This window comes from Protomyctophum parallelum (genome assembly GCF_964188405.1).
Source record: "Protomyctophum parallelum genome assembly, chromosome: 9".
Lineage (NCBI taxonomy): Eukaryota > Metazoa > Chordata > Actinopteri > Myctophiformes > Myctophidae > Protomyctophum > Protomyctophum parallelum.
In genome coordinates, this window is record NC_139706.1 from 47,851,692 (window position 1) to 47,878,667 (window position 26,976).

At 43.0% G+C, this 26,976-nt stretch overlaps 1 protein-coding gene across 2 annotated transcripts in view; it reads right to left on the reverse strand.

Moving 5' to 3' along the window:
* LOC310864731 (exocyst complex component 3-like protein 2) overlaps positions 1-26,857 on the reverse strand; it is a 121,248-nt gene extending 94,391 nt beyond the window's left edge. For both annotated transcript variants that reach the window (XM_083773452.1, XM_083773451.1), the window contains exon 1: positions 26,672-26,857. The gene's annotated coding sequence lies outside the window, so the exon portion shown is untranslated. The remainder of the gene's footprint in view (positions 1-26,671) is intronic.
* Positions 26,858-26,976: the final 119 nt, after the last annotated feature.

Here is a 26,976-nt window from a genome sequence, read left to right on the forward strand (position 1 = left end):
GACACAGTGTGCTTCTGAATAGACAAGTGGAATTTTACCGAGAGACATTTCTGTTGGGAAATCACTGGAATGCTGAGTCTGTGTGTGTGTGTGTGTGTGTGTGTGTGTGTGTGTGTGTGTGTGGCATTTATAAACCTTCTCAATGACTGTGCAGTCTATCCCTGTTCATTCACATGACAAGCCATTCCTTTTACTTGTCCAATACGCACGCACGCACGCACGCACGCACGCACGCAGGCATGCACAGACACACACGCACGACAAATAACTTAAATATACTACGAAATGTCTGACATATTTATTATAATATACAAAATAAATGAATAATAGCTGAAATAGCCGCTTATACCTATAATACAAGCTTACAACGCGTCACGGAGTTGTAAGATTGTAGATCTGCTATTTCTGATTCTTTTAAATGTTATTTCGACGATTATGCAAATATATATATATCTGATTCTTGGACAAGGACAGTCGACACTAAACACCGGGGAAATCCGGGATCGAACCTGGAACCTCACGGTTGTCCCATCCGGACCGCTCTACCGCTGATCCACTGTCGCCCCCATGTGTCATGACAGCCCATTCAGGACGGGAACACCCTTTTGGTGTTTTAAGCATTATGTTATGCTTTAGCTATTGAAAAATAGCAGATCTACAAGCTCATAGCGCGCCACCGAGTGGCGCGCTATGAGCTTGTAGGTCTGCTGTTTTTGAAAAACCGAAGAACGACTGACATAGAAACAGTTTTTTCAAAAAACAGTCAGGATGTAGAAGACACTTTTTAGAATCTGATCTCAGGTCAGAATGGGTTATAGCATTACAGTTTGTGTTATACTTTAGCTGTTGAAAAATAGCAGATCTACAAGCTCACATAGCGCGCCACCGAGTGCCGCAAATGTGGTACAAATCTTTGAATTTTATAATATTCTTTCAGAGCGAAAGCTTTTAACTCAAATCTTTGCTTCTGGACACACACACACACACACACACACACAAACACACACACAACATATTTTCAGATGGGGGGGGGGGTCTGCTGCCAAATACAGATAATGCTGGTGGTCGTTGACATGAATATTAAGGTTGAGAACGACTGAAATAGAAACATATGTTTTTTTCAGAAAACTGTCAGGATTTAGAAGCCATTCATGGTCTAAATGGGTTGAGTGTTCCTGCACTGGACAGACAATAACGCCGTTGTTATGTTTACTGTAAGCGCAGAGCATGCACTGCTTGGCACAATAAACATCTTTCAATCTTTAGATTTGTTTTTTATCTTGTACAGACGGAGTATAATTGCATTGTAATACAGCAGTAGAAAGGCTATACTGTACTTATTCTATTTCTGGTACTTTTGACTCCATTCTATATTATGTTCAGTTCAGTTTTACACTTCTTGAAGCGATTTTTGTCCGATGAGAGCTTATCCAGAGCGACTTAAAGATAAATCTCCTCTATTGTCTTGTGTCGCGTTTAGACATGCTGTCGGACATGAATGGTAATGTGGAGGATTTGAACCTATGCCAGGGTTTAAACCCCAACGACAGTCTCAACTGGTGGGCCTCAGAGCACACATACTATTGGCTGCAGTGTTGTTTTTGGCATCGAATTTCTATTTTAGTTTTAGTCATTAAGTCTCTTGAATAGTTTTCACTTAGTTTTAGTCACATTTTAGTCACCTCATTTAGTCACCTCATTTCTTAAAGTATTTATTTAAAGACGGTTACGCCGCAGACAAAGCCAACTCGGATCGTGACGAATCATGACAACGAACACAATATTCTCTTGAATAGTTTTCACTTAGTTTTAGTCACATTTTAGTCACCTGGAATGTTCTAGTGTTTAGTCTAGTTTTAGTCGACTAAATGTCATACGATTTTAGTCGACTAAATCTACAGTTGATTTAGTCGACTAAAATGTGTTTTGACAGGCCTTGATGTCGTTGTAATGACATATTTTACACTTTGGTTGCATGCTGAAAATAGCAGATATACAATCTCACAACGCGTCGCAGCGCGACGCGTTGTGAGATTGTATATCTGCTATTTTCAGCATGCAACCCAGCATAAAACTGGATCTCTTGTCCACTAGTCCCTTACTAACATTTTAGACTAGTTTTTATTTGTTGACGAAATTGTCAGTATATTTAGTCTTAGTTTTAGTCACCATAGATTCGTTTTTATTTAGTTTTAGTCAGTGAAAATAGGTAGTCGACGAACATTTTTAGTCTTCGTTTTAGTCGACGAAAACAACACTGATTGGCTGGTATACCCGCTGCTGCACTGTGTCATTGTCTTTGCTCTTTTATGAATAAAAATAATTTTGTCCAATCTGTATTATGGTAATACAGTATGCTAATACAAATATAACTGGACCCTCTGGACCCTGGAGAGGTTTCACCAGCACAAGCTGCCGGGCAATAATCCTGGGAATTGGCTTGGAAGAGAACGCATCACCAACCAATGATGTTCTGAACACGAGCCGACCTCCCAAGCGGGGAAGCGATCATCGCCAAGAACCAGCTGCGCTTCCTCACTCACTTTGTATCGAAAGGAAGACTCATCCCCCCCCAAACAGGCCCTGTTTGGCCCATGGTTCTATTGGCTGGCCCATGGTTCTATTGGCTGGCCCATGGTTTCGTTTGGTGAACTGGCCCATGGTTCTATTTAGGCTTGGGCGATATTGATTTTTTGATATCGATATTGATAACGTGATTAATACCGCGATAATCGGTATTATCGATTATTAATAAAACATTAAAAATATCACAGTGACGGGCTGAATTTCCCCATAGAGTGCCGTTTCTTGTTTTGGCCACTAGATGTCAGCAGCGGGCAATGTAAAGGCCTCCGGACAGTGCGTTATAGTGGTGTCACAGCGCGACAAAAACATTTTAATATATATATATATTATATAAGAGTCAAGGACAAATGTATGATGTACCAACCAAGATAATATTTATTACATTATGAAACCTCTCGACCTGAGTTCAAAAATGTAACTCTTCATAGCAGTGCAAATACTGTGCGCGAGTGTGATTATAGTCTATGACCAATCAAAACACAGTAGGCCTCAGACCTGTATAACCTCGTTAAACTTATACAAACATCGTCTTGTAAGTTGTAATTTTGTAAACAATCATTAAATGACCTTAAGACATACGAGTGCAAATATATAGTAGCTTATACTCTGTACTAGGCTGTAGCCTTATTGCAAGAACAATAAACAAGAACAACAAGAAACAAGAAAACTCTTAAAATAAAACTGTAAAATGCAATTATAATGCCAACAATACAATCAAATGACTATAGAGTGCAAATACAGTAGCGTATCCGTATACTGTAGCCTTAGTGCAAGTCAAGAACATAACGAAATAAACTCAGCTTAGCCATCTGTTTAGCTAAATAAAAAAAATATAAAACAATGCAAAATAGTATCACAGTAAGTTGTCAGAAAAATACTATACCTTGCTCATAATAATGTCAAACATCTTAATTAAGCCTAGCCTTCAGTCACTTTGGCTACTTTACTTAATAATAAAATAAAACAGTATATAGCCTCTTACAGGCTGCCTGCAACAGGCCGCGGCACAGGCCCTTCTCCTGCAGCCTAATAAAACACAATGGCTGGCTGGCCGCTCATCTTAAAAGAAAACAAAATGAAAAAATAATTCTAATGAAAGCTAGGCCTACTTATTTAGCTCAGCCGTTTTTTGCCAGAAAGACCAGCATATTTACCATATCTGGTTTGAGCAGAGAACGCGACGGGGTAACAACATTCCCAGCCGTGCTGAATACACGTTCGGATGGCACACTAGTGGCGCACGCACACAAATACTTGCGGGCCAAGCGCGACATCATTGGGAAATGTGTCTGGCCATAATCTTTCCACCACATTAGCGGATCTTTGTCGCCGTGGATCACCTTCTCCTGGCCATATTTGAACAACTCCGCAGCTGCTCGCTCCTCCACCGTGGTGGCGACATCACGTCCTTCATCCGTTACCTGCTGGAGGAGGCTGCCCAAAGACTGTCTTGCCTTTTTTTGGGGGGGGGACGGCGGGGGAGGAAGAGCAGGCTCTTCTGCGGCCTCGCCGGCTTCATCGCCTCCTGTGGCTGCTCTGCCTGCGTTGTTGTCTTGCTGGATCTCCTCGTCCGCTCGCCTCTCTAGACTCACAATCTCGATCTCCAAATGGTGCTTTGTGTCCTCCAAAGCGGAATCCCTGCTCTCATAGCCCCCACGATAACGAGGATCAAGGAATGTGCATTTGCGAGCAAACTCGAGCACTTCTAAACCATATTTTGCCTCGAGCTTTGTCAGGATGCCTTTCTTTATGTCCATGGTCAAAGCAACATCCTCCGCCTCTGGTTTCAGCGTCTTCTCTCTGCATAACTTGAGCATGGGAAGGAGAGCAGAGCTGGTCACGTAGTCTTCGGCAGATAAAATATCAGTGAAGTCTCCGACTGGTTTCAGTGCCTTGAAAACAGCCGTTAGGACGTCGACGTCTGACCAGTTGAGTTTCAGCTGGGTTCTTTTGTCGGCTGCCAGGACTGGTATGATCGAATCTGTGTGCGCCAGGAAGCGCTCTACCATATCAAGTTTAGAACCCCAGCGTGTGGCGCAGTCCTGTGTGTAAAAAAAACAAACACACACACATTTAGAATTAATATAGCCATAGACAAACATTAAACCTGTGTATATTAGGAGGGGCTAAAAATGCTTGCTTAATAATGCCTTGCCAACATTCATTTCATAACATTCTATTATACTTAATGGGATATATTTATTTTATTACCGTTTTTAGAGCCTGTGTTTTTTTCCCATTGGACGACTGATGCTTGGCTAGTTCTCTCTTGCGGATCCAACTGTGTGAAAAGAGAGCGGCGATGCAACGGACATTGATCAGTCGAGCCTTCACTGTCTCTTTCTGCTGATTCAGTGTGTTGTTAACAGCTAAATTAAGATTATGCCCGAAGCAATTTATCCATGGCCATTTCAGATCCCTGATGGCGGCGACGATGTTGGCACCGTTGTCTGTGGTTATGGCCGTCAATTTGTCTGCATCAAGCTCCCAATTCTCCAGTGACTCTTTGAGTGCATTTGCTATATTTTCCGCCGTATGGTTTTCTGGGAGATAGCTGGTCTGGAGACTTCGGGACACAAGTTTCCACTCAGGTGTAATTGTGTGGAACGTCAATGACATATACGGTGCCATATTTCTGGATGACCACATATCAGTAGTCAATGCATAGTTGTCGGCTCCTGCCACAAGCTTTTGGACTTCACATTTGACCTCGTTGTACATTGTAGGGATTTCTTTCTTTGAAAAGAATTTGCGTCCAGGCAGCTCATACTGGGGATCAAGTGTGTTCAGCATATTCTTGAATGACTTTTTCTCCACCGTATTGAAAGGACGCATCTCTTTTACCAGGTATTTTGCCACAGCGCGGGTGCATTCTTTCCAACGGCGACCATCCCGTTCATATTTTCTCATTTTCGAAATAGAATTTTGAATTAATGGTTGTGCAGCAGCAGCAGCAGGTTGCTTAGCTTTGGGCTTTGTTGTTGGGGAGTCTGTCTCGATGAGTCTGGCATACACTGCGGGATGATTCTTCTGCAGGTGCACTTTTAAGTTTGTTGTATTTCCGCATTTTGCTTTCACGTCTCGCATACAAAGCTTGCAAACAACGACATCAAGGTTTTCTGGTTCATCACCTTTTTCATTCGGCTGGAAACCGAAATGCTGCCAAATAGCAGTTGTATTTCCAGATGATTTCTTTTTAACTAATTTGCTAGGACTCGTTACTCGCTTTACCGGCGCCATGGTTCCTGTGCTTTCCTGGGCGGAGGCGGTCCGACAAAGCTGCTGTCGCCTCGTCGCCGTAATTCACCGTCAGTGCCAGTCAACGCATGGACAGTGACACTAAGTTATTAGGCAAATTATAGTTGTTTAAAATGAAATACTCGTAAATTCATCACACAGACACACACATACAGTAATTTAGACGTTTATTAAAAAAAAAAAAAAAAAAATTATAAAATATATTTACATGACGATAATATTCGGTTTCGGTATTATTTATGAACTCCGCGATATTACAGATATTGATTTCAAATATCGCGGTAAACGGTAATATCGATATATTGCCCAAGCCTAGTTCTATTCAGTATTTTAGCCGTGACGTGAGCGCCCCCTCCAGAGATACTTCCGGGTCCTACTTTTGTGTCGCTTTTGTGTCCCCATAGAGTTATACTGTGACGCTCCGTCGGACTAAATCTGAGACGAAAACAACCACGAAAGTCTCATTTTACCGCTTTCCTTTCCTCGCAACAACAAAGCAGCTGCTCTCCCAAATCTGGCTGTCCCACACGGAATACTATCTTTTTTATTTAATTGTGTCAACTAAATCCTCATTAATTGCAAACTACTAAACTAGATTCAACATACTCAAGCCTGCACACATTCTAAATATGCCCCCGAAATATTGTACTGAGCAAATGGACTGTTACCACCTTCAATAATAATGATAATAATAGTCTTTATTGTCTCCACATCATATATTTTCTTCGTCATGGACACTTGCACAAAACATTAATAATTCTACTCGAGTTGGAAGCATTAAGACCCATTTTAACCCTCAATGGCTTCCTTTCTGAAAAATAACGTCACTGTAAAAAGATTCACGCGTTTTAGATATTCTATTTACAATGAGATGCGGACGGGAGCTGGTGCCACTTGGACCCGGACGTAACGTAGCACTACAAAATGACGTCGGACTTAAACACTGAATAGACTGCTATATGGGGACCCAATTAGAGACGGCTGAAAGACCAGTTTAAACAGCTACTCGATCTACATCGGCTATTTTCAGCACTTGTGTAAAAACACTCATTACGACGGCATCAAGACCCGCCAAAATACATTTTAGTCGACTATAAATCAACTGTAGATTTAGTCGACTAAAGTCTTATGACATTTAGTCGACTAAAACTAGACTAACAACAACAAGACATTCCAGGTTGACTAAAATGTGACTAAAACTAAATGAAGTTTCAGTCCAAAGACTATATGACTAAAACTAAAATAGAAATTTGCTGCCAAAAACAACAGTGCAGCTCCACGGACACCCGCGGGCACACGGATGGAGAGTCCAGCTATAGGTCAGCTATAGAGCATCGCAGTCCCTCCCCCTTTCAGAACGACGAGTGGCCCAGGAAATGAATCCCAATGCATTTTTCCCCATAGGCTTTTCTTAACCCATTCTGACCTGAGATCAGATTCATACGAGGTTTCCACTGGACACACACTGGTCTGATTAACCCATTCTGACCTGAGATCAGATTCTAAAAATGTCAGTCGTTCTTCGATTTTTCAAAAAATAGCAGACCTACAAGCTCGTATCGCGCCACTCGGTGGCGCGATATGAGCTTGTAGATCTGCTATTTTTCAATAGCTAAAGCATAACATGATGCTGACACCAAAAGGGGTTCCCGCGCAAAATCATGACAATGAACACAATGTTTTGGGGCCGATCAAATAATTTACAAGAAGAAAAACAAAACAAATCTCAAGTCTCCTGCCTTTATTTTCTTCTTTCTAATGATTTGATCGGCACCGAAACATCGTGTTCATTGTCATGATTTGTCACCATCCGAGTTGGCTTTGTCCGCGGCGTAACCGTCTTTAAATAAATACTTTAAGAAAAGCCTATATGGGGAAAAATGCATTGGGTTTCATTTCCTGGGCCACTGGTCATTCTGAAAGGGGGAGGGACTGCGACGCTCTATAGTCCAGAAGGAGAAGACAGACAGACAGACAGACAGACAGAGAGACAGAGAGTCCATCTAGAGGTCAGCCATAGGAGGCCTTAGCTATGTTTCACCAGTTTCAATTGAAACGGGCCTCCACCCTCCAACTGAACATCAGGCGTCAGTCAACCCCCGCCACTCATGGCCCTCTCTATCTCGCTCAAACACTGCCTTGCTCTCTCCCACAATGTTAAGTTACACCTATTTCATGTTAATATCCTGGGTAAATTGTGCAGCATTGGGAGGTAAAGGGGAGACACTTTAATTGTGAAGGGACGACAGGATGAGGAGAGGGTAATTGTAATTGTCGAGAGTAATGGCTGCGTGTGATATTGAACAGTCAAACTATTTGTATCAATACGGCTGTAGCAACCAAATAATTATGTCATAGGTATATGGGGGGCCTCAAATTTGGTCTTGAAACAGGCCTCCAGATTCCTAAGGCCGCCCCTGAGGTCAGCTATAGTCCAGCAGGAGAAGACAGACAGATGGAGAGACCAGCTAGAGGTCATCTATAGTCCAGAAGGAGAAGAAGTGAATGGCTGAGAGGAGAACGGATCCTCGCTTTACGAGGCCGACCACGACGATGATAATCTACACGCTGTGTGTGAGCTTGTAGATCAGGGGTGCAGTACAGTATAGGTACAGTAGATCGTGATCTACCAGTAGATCACAAGGGCTGTGCAGGTATAGATCACATGACATGCCGCTATTTAACCCATTCTGACCTGAGATCAGATTCTATAAAAATGTCTTCTACATCCTGAGAGTTTTCAGTCGTTCTTCGATTTTTCAAAAATAGCAGACCTACAAGCTCATAGCACGCCACTCGGTGGCGCGCTATGAGCTTGTAGATCTGCTATTTTCCAATAGCTATAAAGCATAACGTAATGCTAACACCAAAAGGGGTTCCCCGCCCCAAAATGGGTTAAAAAAAATACTTTTGGCATCTGCCACTTGATTGACATCTAAAAAGGGCCTGCCAGCTCAAACCCACAATGCAATGTTTTGTTTTCAAGAGTGTTGCTCATGTGCACAAACGTCAGTGTAGCATTACAGATTAAATACAAAAAAACGACCTATACCTATTCCATTTCTCCATTCCAAGTGCATTTGTCTTAACGCCAGCGCCGCTATTCCATATTTAAACTATTTTCATCAATGGTATTTAGTGAAATAACTCGGCCGCAGAAAATATTCGGCAGAAAATGGCTAAAAATGCATTTTCGGCCTATTCGGTTTCGGCCCCGAATAGGCAGAAAATATATCACCGAATAGTGTATGCAATTAATGCATTCAAAAGAGCTGAATACATGTTTTATGGATCCATAATCCATAATCCATAATCTTAATGGGTTAAGTGGAGATACTAAAACAGCGATATTCAGTTACACTTCATAATAATTATACTGTGCGGGTGTAGGTATGTTAAAGGAGAATTCCATGCTAGAAGGCTTTCTTACCTTTCTTACCTTTCTTTGTAGTCGTTACGTCCACACCCAAGAGGTCCAGGTGTTTTTTTGTGCAAAAACTCCTTATTGGCTATTTCCCCTACCATAAGCCCTCAATGCAATGCATTGAATTTAATGGGAATTGAATGGGGCTATGGGGTGTTGTGCTAATTCACTCATTTCCATCTAAATAAGTAGTAAAGTGTGCCGCTTGGGATATTATTCACATTATGAAGAGAGGATATATACAAAATATATATAATTTTGAGCGATGGAAATAAGCAAATTAGCACAACACCCCATAGCCCCATTAAATTCAATGCAATTCATGTAGGGCTTATGGTAGGGGAAATAGCCAAACAACACCTGGACCTCTTTGGTGGAGACGTAACAACTACAAAGAAAGGTAAGAAAGCCTTTTAGTATGGAATTCTCCTTTAAGTGATAACCACTTTCAACATGGCATTATAGGCAAAAGCTTTCTAAATCTTTCAAATTTTCCAATCATCTACAAGCTTGTAGGTCAACTATTTTCGCTATTTGTTGTACAACAAAGTATCTAGTTCTTAAGTGGCATTCTGGACTAGACCCGTCTGGCTGGAAACATTGTGGTTGCAAGGACTGACCTTCTGACCTTTCAGCTACAGGACTGTGTCACAGTCATTACCAGGTGATTGAGAGATTATTTATTCTTTACTTACTCTGTATAAACATACTATTTTAACTACTGATGCACCCAATATTCGGCCGCAGAAAATGTTTGTCAGAAAATGGCTAAAAAAGCATTTTTGGCCTATTCGGTTTCAGCCCTAATAGGCAATGCATTCAAAAGGGCTGAATCAATGTTTTATGGACCCATAATAGTGATTATTATTTAAGTTAAGTTTTGCCATATAACCATTTATTTTGCCATAAATCAGGTAGCTTTAAGGTACGGCCATGACAGCAATGGTAGGAAAAAATATGTATAATATTAATCATATTCGGATATTCGGTATTCGGTTTATGCCAAGAATTTCCCTTTCGGTGGATCCCTAATGGTATTATAATATTCTTTTTTCCGGTAGGTAGATCTTGGTGAGCCAGTCATTTTGAAAATAGCTCTCAAATCAAAAAGGTGTGGGCACCCCTGATGTAGAGTGTCTATAAATAGAACTACTGTATGAGGAAGTGGTTATAATTTACAATTTACAATTTAGGCATTTAGCAGACGCTCTTAATCCAGAGCGATTTACATTAACCCATTCTGACCTGAGATCAGATTCATACGAGGTTTCCGCCGGACACACACTGGTCTGATGAACCCATTCTGACCTGAGATCAGATTCTAAAAAATGTCAGTCGTTCTTCGATTTTTTCAAAAAATAGCAGACCTACAAGCTCATATCGCGCCACTCGGTGGCGTGATATGAGCTTGTAGATCTGCTATTTTTAAATAGCTAAAGCATGACATGATGCCAACACCAAAATGGGTGCCCATTCAGAATGGGTTAAGCAAGAACAAAAAGCATGGGAATACATCACATAAAAACCATGTATCATGAGACATGCGTAAGCTAAGAAAGTAACAGTGGAATATCTATATTATGAGACTATACATAGAAACTATATATCTATACTACTATACTATACATATGTACTATGGCGTGCTATGGTACATATGTATAGCATAGTAGTATAGATATTATTATGGTTTGTAGTAATAATCTAAAATCTCCAAAGTATATAACGTTTTCAAATATTGTCGTGGAGTAAAACAATATTTGCCTCTGAGATGAGAGTAGGAGTAGAAATAAAAGTATTTAGGGGGAAAAAGAAGAAGAAAACTATAGTCTGACATCACATGGCCAGACTAATTTATTATTGGAGTAGAAATAAAAGTATTTAGGGGGAAAAAGAAGAAGAAAACTATAGTCTGACATCACATGGCCAGACTAATTTATTATTGGAGTAGAAATAAAAGTATTTAGGGGGAAAAAGAAGAAGAAAACTATAGTCTGACATCACATGGCCAGACTAATTTATTATTGGAGTAGAAATAAAAGTATTTAGGGGGAAAAAGAAGAAGAAAACTATAGTCTGACATCACATGGCCAGACTAATTTATTATTGCACTGGCAGAACGCTCTGCATGGTTGCCAGGCTACTCGAGTACATGTACTTAGTTACTTTTCCCTCCACTGGTCGGTCGGTGGACGTCAGAACCTGCACATGTGTGTACAGTTGTGGAAGCATTATTCATGTTTTTATTCTTTTTTTCCCCACAGAACTCTGCTGTTTTGTTTCCACTATAAAACCACTATTAACCCCTTTTGGTGTTAGCATTATACGTTATGCTTTAGCCATTTAAAAAATAGCAGATCTACAAGCTCATAGCGCACCACCGAGTGGCACGCTAAGAGCTTGTAGGTCTGCTATTTTTGAAAAATCGAAGAAAAACGAAAACTGTCAGGATGTAGAAGACAATTTTTAGAATCTGATCTCAGGTCAGAACGAACGGGTTATACAATAAGCGTCCATAGTGTACATTACTGTAGCTACAGTATAGGTCTACAGCTGTGTTGCGTTACGGTTCCAGCTGCACCTCCAGCGTGCTGAGTGATCGAGGACAGCTGCACAGTTAAAACGCTCAGCTTTCCCTTTAGTCCAAATCCTATACAGTTTACTGAAATAACCTGAAAGGGCCTTTCTGTGTGGAGTTTGCATGTTCTCCCCGTGTCCCCTAGGGTAGGTACCCTCACATGTTCTCCCTGTGTCCCCTAGGGTAGGTACCCTCACATGTTCTCCCCGTGTCCCCTATAGGGTAGGTACCCTCACATGTTCTCCCCGTGTCCCCTAGGGTAGGTACCCTCACATGTTCTCCCCGTGTCCCCCTAGGGTAGGTACCCTCACATGTTCTCCCCGTGTCCCCTAGGGTAGGTACCCTCACATGTTCTCCCCGTGTCCCCTAGGGTAGGTACCCTCACATGTTCTCCCCGTGTCCCCTAGGGTAGGTACCCTCACATGTTCTCCCCGTGTCCCCTAGGGTAGGTACCCTCACATGTTCTCCCCGTGTCCCCTAGGGTAGGTACCCTCACATGTTCTCCCTGTGTCCCCTAGGGTAGGTACCCTCACATGTTCTCCCCGTGTCCCCTAGGGTAGGTACCCTCACGTGTTCTCCCCGTGTCCCCCTAGGGTAGGTACCCTCACATGTTCTCCCCGTGTCCCCTAGGGTAGGTACCCTCACATGTTCTCCCCCATGTCCCCTAGGGTAGGTACCCTCACATGTTCTCCCCGTGTGCCCTAGGGTAGATACCCTCACAAAAAACATGCAGTAATCCATGGTCTCTAAACTGCCTCCCCCTGGCCAGCCGGGGCGCCTGATGGAGGGGAAAGGAACTGGTTGGAATAACGTGTTCCTTCCACGCGCTACGTCCAACCAGGGAAACTCCCCCCTGTCAGGTGTAAAGGAGCAACTTGGACACTCAGGCATGAAGGAAGCATGAGTTCAAGTCCGTTGCTCTCCCCTTGTCCCCCATATATGGGGACTAGGTTGGTCTCCCCTTGTCCCCCATATATGGGGACTAGGTTGGTCTCCCCTTGTCCCCCATATATGGGGACTAGGTTGGTGGAGGGTGTGTAGAGCCCAGGATCACATTAGATGATTGACACAGGGGTGAAAATGGGTTACAAAATCGTGGGATAAAAAATATATTAAAAAAATAAAAAAATAAAAAAAGTCAAAGTGGTTGAGTGGCAAAGAGTTGAGTTGAAATTTTCACTCTGTAATAATATATAATCAAAGGTTTGAGGCATATTTTCATGATAAAAAAAATAATAGCAGATCTACAAGCTCGTAGCGCGCCACCGAGTGGCGCGCTACGAGCTTGTAGATCTGCTATTTTTCAATAGCTAAATTATAACATAATGTTTAAAACACCAAAAGGGGTTCCCGCCCCAAAATGGGTTAATGTCCCTGAGTCATGTCCTTATTTTCCCCAAGTCATTTAGATACATTGCATTGCATGTCCCCCCCCCCAAAAAAAAAGGAAAAGCGAAAATGTTTTTTCCCAATGGATCCAATGTAGTTATTATATTTAGTCAGCTCTCGTAATCATTTCCAATGGTTCAATAATATATATATAACCAATTGTAGCGTTGAAACAAAGATTGCAATGATAAAGTAATGTCCGGATACTGTATCGTATCGGAAAAGTATCGGTGTGTATCGGCCCTTATTTGTCACATCGGGTCATATTGGTACCTGCGAATATGCCAGTCTAACCACTGATCCCACACAGGGGTAAGGGGGTTGACACTATGCCAGTCTAACCACTGATCCCACACAGGGGTAAGGGGGTTGACACTATGCCAGTCTAACCACTGATCCCACACAGGGGTAAGGGGTTGACACTATGCCAGTCTAACCACTGATCCCACACAGGGGTAAGGGGGTTGACACTATGCCAGTCTAACCACTGATCCCACACAGGGGTAAGGGGGTTGACACTATGCCAGTCTAACCACCGATCCCACACAGGGGTAAGGGGGTTGACAATATGCCAGTCTAACCACCGATCCGACACAGGGGTAATGGGGTTGACACTATTCCAGTCTAACCACCGATCCCACACAGGGGTAAGGGGTTGACACTATGCCAGTCTAACCACCGATCCCACACAGGGGTAAGGGGGTTGACACTATGCCAGTCTAACCACCGATCCCACACAGGGGTAAGGGGTTGACACTATGCCAGTCTAACCACCGATCCCACACAGGGGTAAGGGGTTGACACTATGCCAGTCTAACCACTGATCCCACACAGGGGTAAGGGGGTTGACACTATGCCAGTCTAACCACTGATCCCACACAGGGGTAAGGGGGTTGACACTATGCCAGTCTAACCACCGATCTGACACAGGGGTAAGGGGGTTGACACTATGCCAGTCTAACCACCGATCCCACACAGGGGTAAGGGGGTTGACACTATGCCAGTCTAACCACCGATCCCACACAGGGGTAAGGGGGTTGACACTATGCCAGTCTAACCACCGATCCCACACAGGGGTAAGGGGTTGACACTATGCCAGTCTAACCACCGATCCCACACAGGGGTAAGGGGTTGACACTATGCCAGTCTAACCACTGATCCCACACAGGGGTAAGGGGGTTGACACTATGCCAGTCTAACCACAGATCTGACACAGGGGTAAGGGGGTTGACACTATGCAGTCTAACCACCGATCCGACACAGGGGTAAGGGGTTGACACTATGCCAGTCTAACCACTGATCCGACACAGGGGTAAGGGGGTTGACACTATGTCAGTCTAACCACCGATCCGACACAGGGGTAAGGGGTCGACACTATGCCAGTCTAACCACCGAAGGAACATGTTATTCCAACCAGTTCCTTTCCCCTCCATCAGGCGCCCCGGCTGGCCAGGGGGAGGCAGTTTAGAGACCAGGATTACTGCATGTTTTTGTGAGGGTACCTACCCTAGGGGACACGGGGAGAACATGTGAGGGTACCTACCCTAGGGGACACGGGGAGAACATGTGAGGGTACCTACCCTAGGGGACACGGGGAGAACATGTGAGGGTACCTACCCTAGGGGACACGGGGAGAACATGTGAGGGTACCTACCCTAGGGGACACGGGGAGAACATGCAAACGACCACACAGAAAGGCCCTTGGTTGAATGCTTGATTCTGATTGGTCAATCGCCAAAGTCTGTTATGTAAGGGATAATATCTGGCTAGGTGGTCATTGTATGGAGATAATTCACAGAGAGAGAGTTCTGGAGAACCGTGGGTCGACCCCACCGAGAAATACACAACGTAACGTTCCAGATTGTGCAATGCAAAAAGAATAATAATAATCATTCATCGGCAATTATATATGTGGCAATTAATCGTCCACTTAAAGCTGTAATGGAGACAGCCCTAGGCCCCTGTAGTTGTAAATGATCTGCAGGTCGTCAGGTTTACACATTATCTGAGTCACAACATGAGGAAGAGCCATCTTTACATCCTTATCAGTTCACTGTTCATCATTATGATTGATGAAGACAATCATGGGTGTGGGGGGGGGGGGGTGGGGGCTGGGGGGGGGGGGCTGAAGGTTGCACAGATGAGAGACAGACCGTAGGACAGCTGAGAGGGAGACAGTGTAGGAGAGACAGACAGCAGAACAGCTGAGAGGGAGACAGTGTAGGAGAGACAGACAGTAGGACAGCTGAGAGGGAGACAGTGTAGGAGAGACAGACAGTAGGACAGCTGAGAGGGAGACAGTGTAGGAGAGACAGACAGTAGGACAGCTGAGAGGGAGACAGTGTAGGAGAGACAGACAGTAGGACAGCTGAGAGGGAGACAGTGTAGGAGAGACAGACAGTAGGACAGCTGAGAGGGAGACAGTGTAGGAGAGACAGACAGACAGACAGACAGACAGACAGACAGACAGACAGACAGACAGACAGACAGACAGACAGTTTATATATATATATATATATATATATATATATATATATATATATATATACACATACACACATACACAGTAACTTCATGTTCTTTGTAATGGCCGCGCTGTAAAACGTTAACTGCGCTCCCAACGCCACAGGGCAAGGTCTAACTAACCCGCCACACTGCATAAAGTTATGACAGGTGAGTGACTCAGTGTGTGTGTGTGTGTGTGTGTGTGTGTGTGTGTGTGTGTGTGTGTGTGCGAGAGAGAGAGAGAGAGAGAGAGAGAGAGAGAGAGAGAGAGAGAGAGAGATGGAACTTGGAAACTTGGACAAAGCAATAAAAAAACATTCCATTGGCCGCCATACGGCATGCACCCTCTCTATCACACATCGAACACGGACAGCTAAGATAATACGCTATGAGGGGGAGAGGGGAGAGAATGTAAGCATTATGGATCAGAGAGCAGCATCTTTACCCTGTAAGTGCTGCACTTATCCCGTTTAGGCCTGAAAAATATGTCTTCTTAAATCCTGACCGTTTTCTGAAATACCTCATGTTTCTATAGGCCTATATATATCACTCAATATTTCATGTCAAGGACCTCAAAAATGATCTGCAATTGGCCTCCGAGACCCCCCATCTGAAAATATGTTGTTCCGCAGGGACCCTCCAGAAGCAAAGATTTGAGTTAAAAACGTTTGTTTGAGGCACATTTTTAGGCACATTTTCACGATTTTTCAAAAATAGCAGACCTACAAGCTCGTAGCGCGCCACAGAGTGGTGCGCTATGAGCTTGTAGATCTGCTATTTTTCAATAGCTAAAGCATAACGTATAATGCTAACACCAAAAGGGGTTCCCGCCCCAAAATGGGTTAAGTACAATGTTGAGGAGCTCTTTCAGCCTCTTATAAAACCATAATAAGTTGCCCGAGATTCCCAAGGGATAGATACTATAAGGCCTGTATATCACATTCCAATGGGATTTATCGTTGTTCATTTTTACAGAGCGTGTGTAAATGGAACCAAATGGACCCTTAAACAGGTCCGAACCAAATTGACCCCAATAGAGGTCTGTATAACTCAGAGATTGCACAGATGGAACCAAATGGACCTTTACAGGTCTGTAACTCTGAGAGTGCACACATGGAACCAAATGGACCCTTACAGGTCTGTAACTCTGAGAGTGTAACACATGGAACCAAATGGACCCTTACAGGTCTGTAACTCTGAGAGTGCACATATGGAACCAAATGGACCCTTACAGGTCTGTAACTCTGAGAGTGTAACACATGGTACCAAATGGACCCTTACAGGTCTGTAACTCTGAGAGTGTAACACATGGAACCAAATGGACCCTTACAGGTCTGTAACTCTGAGAGTGCACACATGGAACCAAATGGACCCTTACAGGTCTGTAACTCTGAGAGTGCACATATGGAACCAAATGGACCCTTACAGGTCTGTAACTCTGAGAGTGTAACACATGGAACCAAATGGACCCTTACAGGTCTGTAACTCTGAGAGTGTAACACATGGAACCAAATGGACCCTTACAGGACTGTAACTCTGAGAGTGTAACACATGGAACCAAATGGACCCTTACAGGACTGTAACTCTGAGAGTGTAACACATGGAACCAAATGGACCCTTACAGGTCTGTAACTCTGAGAGTGTACAGATGGAACCAAATGGACCCTTACAGGTCTGTAACTCTGAGAGTGTACAAATGGAACCAAATGGACCCTTACAGGTCTGTAACTCTGAGAGTGTAACACATGGAACCAAATGGACCCTTACAGGTCTGTAACTCTGAGAGTGTACAAATGGAACCAAATGGACCCTTATGGGTCTGTAACTATTTGAGAGCAGCATACAAATGGAACCAAATGGACCCTTACAGGTCTGTAACTCTGAGAGTGTACAAATGGAACAAAAATGTACCCTTATGGGTCTGTAACTATTTGAGAGCAGCATACAAATGGAACCAAATGGACCCTTACAGGTCTGTAACTCTGAGAGTGTACACATGGAACCAAATGGACCCTTACAGGTCTGTAACTCTGAGAGTGTACAAATGGAACCAAATGGACCCTTACAGGTCTGTAACTCTGAGAGTGTACAAATGGAACCAAATGGACCCTTATGGGTCTGTAACTATTTGAGAGCAGCATACAAATGGAACCAAATGGACCCTTACAGGTCTGTAACTCTGAGAGTGTACAAATGGAACCAAATGGACCCTTACAGGTCTGTAACTCTGAGAGTGTACACATGGAACCAAATGGACCCTTACAGGTCTGTAACTCTGAGAGTGTACAGATGGAACCAAATGGACCCTTACAGGTCTGTAACTCTGAGAGTGTACGCATGGAACCAAATGGACCCTTACAGGTCTGTAACTCTGAGAGTGTACAAATGGAACCAAATGGACCCTTACAGGTCTGTAACTCTGAGAGTGTACAAATGGAACCAAATGGACCCTTACAGGTCTGTAACTCTGAGAGTGTACAAATGGAACCAAATGGACCCTTACAGGTCTGTAACTCTGAGAGTGTAACACATGGAACCAAATGGACCCTTACAGGTCTGTAACTCTGAGAGTGTAACACATGGAACCAAATGGACCCTTACAGGTCTGTAACTCTGAGAGTGTACAGATGGAACCAAATGGACCCTTACAGGTCTGTAACTCTGAGAGTGTAACACATGGAACCAAATGGACCCTTACAGGTCTGTAACTCTGAGAGTGTAACACATGGAACCAAATGGACCCTTACAGGTCTGTAACTCTGAGAGTGTACAAATGGAACCAAATGGACCCTTACAGGTCTGTAACTCTGAGAGTGTACACATGGAACCAAATGGACCCTTACAGGTCTGTAACTCTGAGAGTGTACACATTGAACCAAATGGACCCTTACAGGTCTGTAACTCTGAGAGTGTACAAATGGAACCAAATGGACCCTTACAGGTCTGTAACTCTGAGAGTGTACAGATGGAACCAAATGGACCCTTACAGGTCTGTAACTCTGAGAGTGTACAGATGGAACCAAATGGACCCTTACAGGTCTGTAACTCTGAGAGTGTACAGATGGAACCAAATGGACCCTTACAGGTCTGTAACTCTGAGAGTGTACAAATGGAACCAAATGGACCCTTACAGGTCTGTAACTCTGAGAGTGTACGAATGGAACCAAATGGACCCTTACAGGTCTGTAACTCTGAGAGTGTACAAATGGAACCAAATGGACCCTTACAGGTCTGTAACTCTGAGAGTGTACAAATGGAACCAAATGGACCCTTACAGGTCTGTAACTCTGAGAGTGTACAAATGGAACCAAATGGACCCTTACAGGTCTGTAACTCTGAGAGTGTAACACATGGAACCAAATGGACCCTTACAGGTCTGTAACTCTGAGTGTACAGATGGAACCAAATGGACCCTTACAGGTCTGTAACTCTGAGAGTGTACAGATGGAACCAAATGGACCCTTACAGGTCTGTAACTCTGAGAGTGTACAGATGGAACCAAATGGACCCTTACAGGTCTGTAACTCTGAGAGTGTACAAATGGAACCAAATGGACCCTTACAGGTCTGTAACTCTGAGAGTGTACGAATGGAACCAAATGGACCCTTACAGGTCTGTAACTCTGAGAGTGTACAAATGGAACCAAATGGACCCTTACAGGTCTGTAACTCTGAGAGTGTACAAATGGAACCAAATGGACCCTTACAGGTCTGTAACTCTGAGAGTGTACAAATGGAACCAAATGGACCCTTACAGGTCTGTAACTCTGAGAGTGTAACACATGGAACCAAATGGACCCTTACAGGTCTGTAACTCAGAGAGTGTACAAATGGAACCAAATGGACCCTTACAGGTCTGTAACTCTGAGAGTGTAACACATGGAACCAAATGGACCCTTACAGGTCTGTAACTCTGAGAGTGTAACACATGGAACCAAATGGACCCTTACAGGTCTGTAACTCAGAGAGTGTACAAATGGAACCAAATGGACCCTTACGGGTCTGTAACTCTGAGAGTGTACAGATGGAACCAAATGGACCCTTACAGGTCTGTAACTCTGAGAGTGTAACACATGGAACCAAATGGACCCTTACAGGTCTGTAACTCTGAGAGTGTAACACATGGAACCAAATGGACCCTTACAGGTCTGTAACTCAGAGAGTGTACAAATGGAACCAAATGGACCCTTACGGGTCTGTAACTCTGAGAGTGTACAGATGGAACCAAATGGACCCTTACAGGTCTGTAACTCTGAGAGTGTAACACATGGAACCAAATGGACCCTTACAGGTCTGTAACTCTGAGAGTGTACAAATGGAACCAAATGGACCCTTACAGGTCTGTAACTCTGAGAGTGTACAGATGGAACCAAATGGACCCTTACAGGTCTGTAACTCTGAGAGTGTACAAATGGAACCAAATGGACCCTTACAGGTCTGTAACTCTGAGAGTGTACAAATGGAACCAAATGGACCCTTACAGGTCTGTAACTCAGAGAGTGTAACACATGGAACCAAATGGACCCTTACGGGTCTGTAACTCTGAGAGTGTACACATGGAACCAAATGGACCCTTACAGCAGTGTTGTTTTTGGCAGGCATTTTTTAGATTTAGTCAGTCTTAGTCTTTTGGAAAAATGCTTAATTAGTCTTAGTCAGTCTTAGTCATTTGAAAAAATGCTTAATTAGTCTTAGTCAGTCTTAGTCATTTCTATCCTTGATAGTTTTAGTCGACGGAAACTCTTAAGGGTTTTAGTCAGTTTTAGTCATTTTAGTAAAAGGTTTTAGTCCAGTTTGTCAAAAAATAAAAAGTCTTTAAATAAAATGTCTATAGCGTACAGGTATTAATTAGAGCTGGGACTCGATTAAAAAAAATTAATCTAATGAATCAGAGGCTTTGTAGTTAATTCTCGATTAATCACATTTTAATCGCATATCATTATTTGACCCAAGAACTGTGAGAGAGCCATTTTTTTAATGGATTTTGGTATACTAGTGAATCAATGAATAGTGAATACATAAGTTTAAGCAATAAACATTGTTTTTGTAGTAATAATATCTCAAAATTAATTTATATACAGCTTTTCTGAGTACCCAAAAATGCTTTACAAGGGGGACATGAATCAAAAACAACTTTATTAAAGGAAAAACACTAAGTAAATAAAAATAAATAGCTGGGGAAAGTAATATTGAAGGTTTGGATGGTGGGGGCATGTCTCTGAGAGTTTTGGGGAATGCATCCTACAGGGTTTGGGGCGGGGGGGCTTCAATTGGTGCAGCAAATATGTGACATGACCATAAGAAAACACCTCTGTGTTTCTTCCGTGGACATACAGTAACAGCCATAGTAGATTTTACATTTTATTTGGCCATAACCGTTTAGTTAGAAACCATGTCATCTGGTCGGGTACTTGAACTGCTACTGGGAGTTGGAATAACGTTAGCTCTGGTCCATAGTGTTAGAAGGAGGAAAGTAGGCTTTCACATCTTTTTTATGTTAAAAACGAGGGGCTGCCTGCACAGCTTCCGCGGGTGTGAGTGAGGGGAAAGGATCAAATTAAGTACCATAGAACTCATGAGTCCTAACTACACTATGGACCAGAGCTACTGTTGTTGATTGACGTTAGCTTCCAGGCTAGGCTCGGTGCAACATGTTTCGCATTGAGCCGACACTGGAGGCTTGACGAGGTGCGGTGATATGCGAATTCTTTATTGAATAATTGCACACAACTGTGCTGTAATCCACGCTATCATCGGATAGCCTTTTAAATCCTATTTCCAATCCACGGGGACAAGCAAAGTGATCATAGCGGTGCCGGCTTCCCCCAGTCTGGTGGTGGTCTGAAGAGGACACGCACACAGAGTCGAAATGGGACGGTGTGTGTGTGCATGCATGCAGATGGGCGTGACCAACTAGGAAAGGAGACTGGAGAGGAGGATAGCGGCGAGTGCAGTGACATTATTGGCGGAACATTTTCATGCATTTAAAACTTTGTTCGTCAAAATCCACTAGCATTTTCGTGTAGCCTCGTCTTGTCAACAATAACACACACACGTCTCGTCATCGTCATCAAACAGAGCTACGGTATTTAGCTCGTCAGCGTCAGTCTTGTCCCGAAATATTTTAGGGTCGTTCGTTTTAGTCCGTCTTAGTCCTGGAAAAAGGGGCGTTGACGTCGTCATTTACGTTATCGTCAGTCCTGACGAAAACAACACTGCCTTACAGGTCTGTAACTCTGAGAGTGTACAAATGGAACCAAATGGACCCTTACAGGTCTGTAACTCTGAGAGTGTACAAATGGAACCAAATGGACCCTTACAGGTCTGTAACTCTGAGAGTGTACAAGTGGAACCAAATGGACCCTTACAGGTCTGTAACTCTGAGAGTGCACATATGGAACCAAATGGACCCTTACAGGTCTGTAACTCTGAGAGTGTACAAATGGAACCAAATGGACCCTTACAGGTCTGTAACTCTGAGAGTGTACACATGGAACCAAATGGACCCTTACGGGTCTGTAACTCTGAGAGTGTACAAATGGAACCAAATGGACCCTTACGGGTCTGTAACTCTGAGAGTGTAACACATGGAACCAAATGGACCCTTACAGGTCTGTAACTCTGAGAGTGTACACATGGAACCAAATGGACCCTTACAGGTCTGTAACTCTGAGTGTACAGATGGAACCAAATGGACCCTTACAGGTCTGTAACTCTGAGAGTGTACAAGTGGAACCAAATGGACCCTTACAGGTCTGTAACTCTGAGAGTGCACATATGGAACCAAATGGACCCTTACAGGTCTGTAACTCTGAGAGTGTACACATGGAACCAAATGGACCCTTACAGGTCTGTAACTCTGAGAGTGTAACACATGGAACCAAATGGACCCTTATGGGTCTGTAACTCTGAGAGTGTACAAATGGAACCAAATGGACCCTTACAGGTCTAACTCTGAGAGTGTAACACATGGAACCAAATGGACCCTTACAGGTCTGTAACTCTGAGAGTGTAACACATGGAACCAAATGGACCCTTACAGGTCTGTAACTCTGAGAGTGTAACACATGGAACCAAATGGACCCTTACAGGTATGTAACTCTGAGAGTGTACACATGGAACCAAATGGACCCTTACAGGTCTGTAACTCTGAGAGTGTACACATGGAACCAAATGGACCCTTACAGGTCTGTAACTCTGAGAGTGTAACACATGGAACCAAATGGACCCTTACAGGTCTGTAACTCTGAGAGTGTACAAATGGAACCAAATGGACCCTTACAGGTCTGTAACTCTGAGAGTGTACACATGGAACCAAATGGACCCTTACAGGTCTGTAACTCTGAGAGTGTACACATGGAACCAAATGGACCCTTACAGGTCTGTAACTCTGATAGTGTACAGATGGAACCAAATGGACCCTTACAGGTCTGTAACTCTGATAGTGTACAGATGGAACCAAATGGAACCTTACAGGTCTGTAACTCTGAGAGTGTACAAATGGAACCAAATGGACCCTTACAGGTCTGTAACTCTGAGAGTGTACAAATGGAACCAAATGGACCCTTACAGGTCTGTAACTCTGAGAAAGTACAAGCCAGGTAAATAAATAAATGGAGGTTGGACAAAATTTGATTATTTTGTTTCTCAACTGATTCTGACAGGACATTAGCCAGGATAAAAAATCTATACCCTGATCTGCTCAGGGTAGATTTTGAATTAACCCATTGTGCAGGAACCCTTTTTTTAAAGCATTATTTTATGCTTTAGCTATTGAAAAATAGCAGATCTACAAGCTCATAGCGCGGCACCGAGTGCTTGTAGGTCTGCTATTTTTGAAAAATCGTGAAAATGTGACGCAAATCTTTGAATATATATTCTTTCAGAGCGAACGTTTTTAACTATATTTTTTAGCTTCTTGGGGAGGTCCCTGGAACAACATGTTTTCAAATCGGGGTCGCTGGCCAAAGCCAAATACACATAATTCTGGGAGTACTTGACAAATATTGAGCACCACTGAAATAGAAACATGAGGTATTTCAGAAAACTGTAATTTTTTTCGACGTCAGGTCAAATTTGTTAATCCAAGATGGCCCCATTGACAGCCATATATTATGCTAATATTTTCTACATTTAATTATGCTTTATGTAGCATGTCACATGTCAAACTAGGCGTTATTCAGGATTCACGTCACATGCTACATAAAGCATGTGTCAATGAGGCCATCTTGGATTATATTAAAGGTATATTCAGTGATTTCACTCAAAAAACCTTAGGTTTCGTTTTTGGCTGTGGGACCCAAAGCCTTTCGTCCAATCAGGATAGAGAGTCAAAAACGAAACCTAAGGTTTTTTGACCCCCAGGGGTTAACTGGGGACAGGGAGGAACTCCTTATATGGCCAGCACACTCTATAGTAGGGAGGATTATCACAACAAAACAAAACAATAAGTGATATTTGAATTAAGTGAAATCACTGAATATACCTTTAAGGCAAATTTAGGGTATTTGCAGTGAGCAGATTAGGGTAGATTTTTTTTATCCTGGCTAGTAGAACTAATGTTCTGTCAGAATCAGTTGAGAAACAAAATAATCACATTTAGTCCAAACTGAGTGGATTATTGTTTTCTTTATTTCCCATATCTCCAAACCCTAACCCTAACCGCACACGGAAACCACAGGCGATACTTTGTAGTATTAACAGCATGTCGGACAGCATGTCCCGCAGGCTAGTATCCATTTGGGGGTCCCTGACGTGGAAACGTTGGGGAACGACTAGCTTAAAAAAAGGACCAGTGAGATGAGAGAGAGAGAGAGAGAGAGAGAGAGAGAGAGAGAGAGAGAGAGAGAGAGAGAGAGAGAGAGAGAGAGAAGACAGGACGTTGTCCTCAGAAAGATAAGACACACTTTTTAGGGACACACATCTGGATAAGAGAGGACAGACAATGCAGGACACACACACACACACACACACACACACACACACACACACACACACACACACACACACACACACACACACACACACACACACACACACACACACACACACACACACACACACACACACACACACACACACACACACACACACACACACACGCACTCGCTCTCACACACTCACACACAACGTGCGCACGCAGAGAGACATGTGACAACAATGAGGCCTGTTGGTTATTCGTTGTGTTGGAACGTCGCAGCGCAATGTCACACGTTTTCACCTGGAAAAACAGTACCAAGGAACTACTTATTTTGTTTGGTTTGGTCATTAGAGACGCTATATTTGTGGCACTTTTTAAGGATCGTATAGCTGTATTAAAACACAGCTCAGCACAGCCTCTGATTTGGACACTGACGGTCCACAGAGAAAAGACACAGAAGCAGGGGTCGTGGTGACCTTGTCAGCACAGGGACAGGACTCAGAAGCAGAGGTCGTGGTGACCTTGTCAGCACAGGGAAAAAGGACACAAAACCTTCCAATGTCATCCAGTCGGAATGAGGAGAGACTGACAGACATGCAGAGAGAGAGAGAGAGAGAGAGACAGACAGACAGACAGACAGACAGACAGACAGACAGACAGACAGACAGACAGACAGACAGACAGACAGACAGACAGACAGACAGACAGACAGACAGACAGACAGAGAGAGAGAGAGAGAGAGAGAGAGAGAGAGAGAGAGAGAGAGAGAGAGAGAGCATGGGATCTATACTCAGCATTTTTCTAATCGTGACTCACTGTGACATCCAGAGTGGTGTAAAGTAACTGAGTACATTTACTTAAGTACTGTACTTATAAGTACAATATTGTATTTTACTTGACTGTTTCCAATTTCCAATACTTTTACTTCGACTCCCACTAGCCTATACATCGATCTCAGATCCAAATATTGTAGGCCTATATACTTTTTTTACTCCACTTCTAAACATTATTTGAAAATGTTTAGTTACTATAGTATAGTTGTTACTTTATCTAGATGCATACATTAACCAGTAACCACTTAGTTCAGCCCTATTTAAACTTTGGCTGTTTGGAAATGAGTATATTTGCAATTTGTTGATCTGAGCTTGTTGATCTGCTATTTTCAAAAGATTTTCAAATACTTGTAATACATAATGATAAGTTGATAACTTATACATAATCACATTCTGCACGTATATTTTGATGCCAATACTTTTCTACTTTTACTCAAGTACATTTTGAATTCGTAACAGAGTATTCTACTACATCGCAGTGATTGGTACTTTTACTTAACAGTAACAACATTGAGAACTTTCTCCACCACTGGTGACATCACTGACATCACATGTAAAAACACACATTTAGCCTTATATGAAAAGACAGAGAGAGAGAGAGAGAGAGAGAGAGGGAGAGAGAGAGAGAGAGAGAGAGGGGGGGGGGAGAGAGAGAGAGAGAGAGAGAGAGAGAGAGAGAGAGAGAGAGAGAGAGAGAGAGACAGAGACAGAGACAGAGACAGAGACAGAGAGAGAGAGAGAGAGAGAGAGAGAGAGAGGGTGTGATAGTTTGAGGTCAAGAGAGTTAAGCGTGTGTACTTTGAGTTTTCATGGTGTGTCAGTTAAACTCATTCACTGCTGAGTGACTAATATATCCACAGCTATATATTCTTCATGAGTCAGGAATTCACTATTTGCGCAAAAGATAAAAACATGTATAGGCTATTTCCCATCCAACAACAATGGCATTAAGGACAAGAATATACAAGTTTGACATTTTAGTCAAATCAAATAATTCCAATAAACTAATTTGTTTAGATATTATCAATCTAACTGAGCATATAGATACAGTGATTGTTTAACATTATAAATCATTTAAAAAAAAAGTTTGAATGACATGATGCTGCAATTAACACACAATAATCCAATAGGCTACAGCTGACACACAATGACATTTATAAGTGACATAAAAAGTGCACTTACTGAAGCGATTCATTTTGCCTGCTCTCTGCGACCAAATCCACTCAAAAAAGAAAAAAAAATAAAGTAAGAAAGAAAAATAAAAGAAGAACAATAGAACAGCACAGCACAGCACAACTTAAACAGGACCAGATGATGGGATGAATGCGGGGCTCCGCAAACTGCACTCCGGTCAGTCAGACTCACACACAGCTCTGTCTGCTCCGCTGCGCACCAAGGAAGTGACTGACTGACTGACTGACTGACTGACTGACTGACTGACTGACTGACTGACTGACTGACTGACTGACTGACTGACTGACTGACTG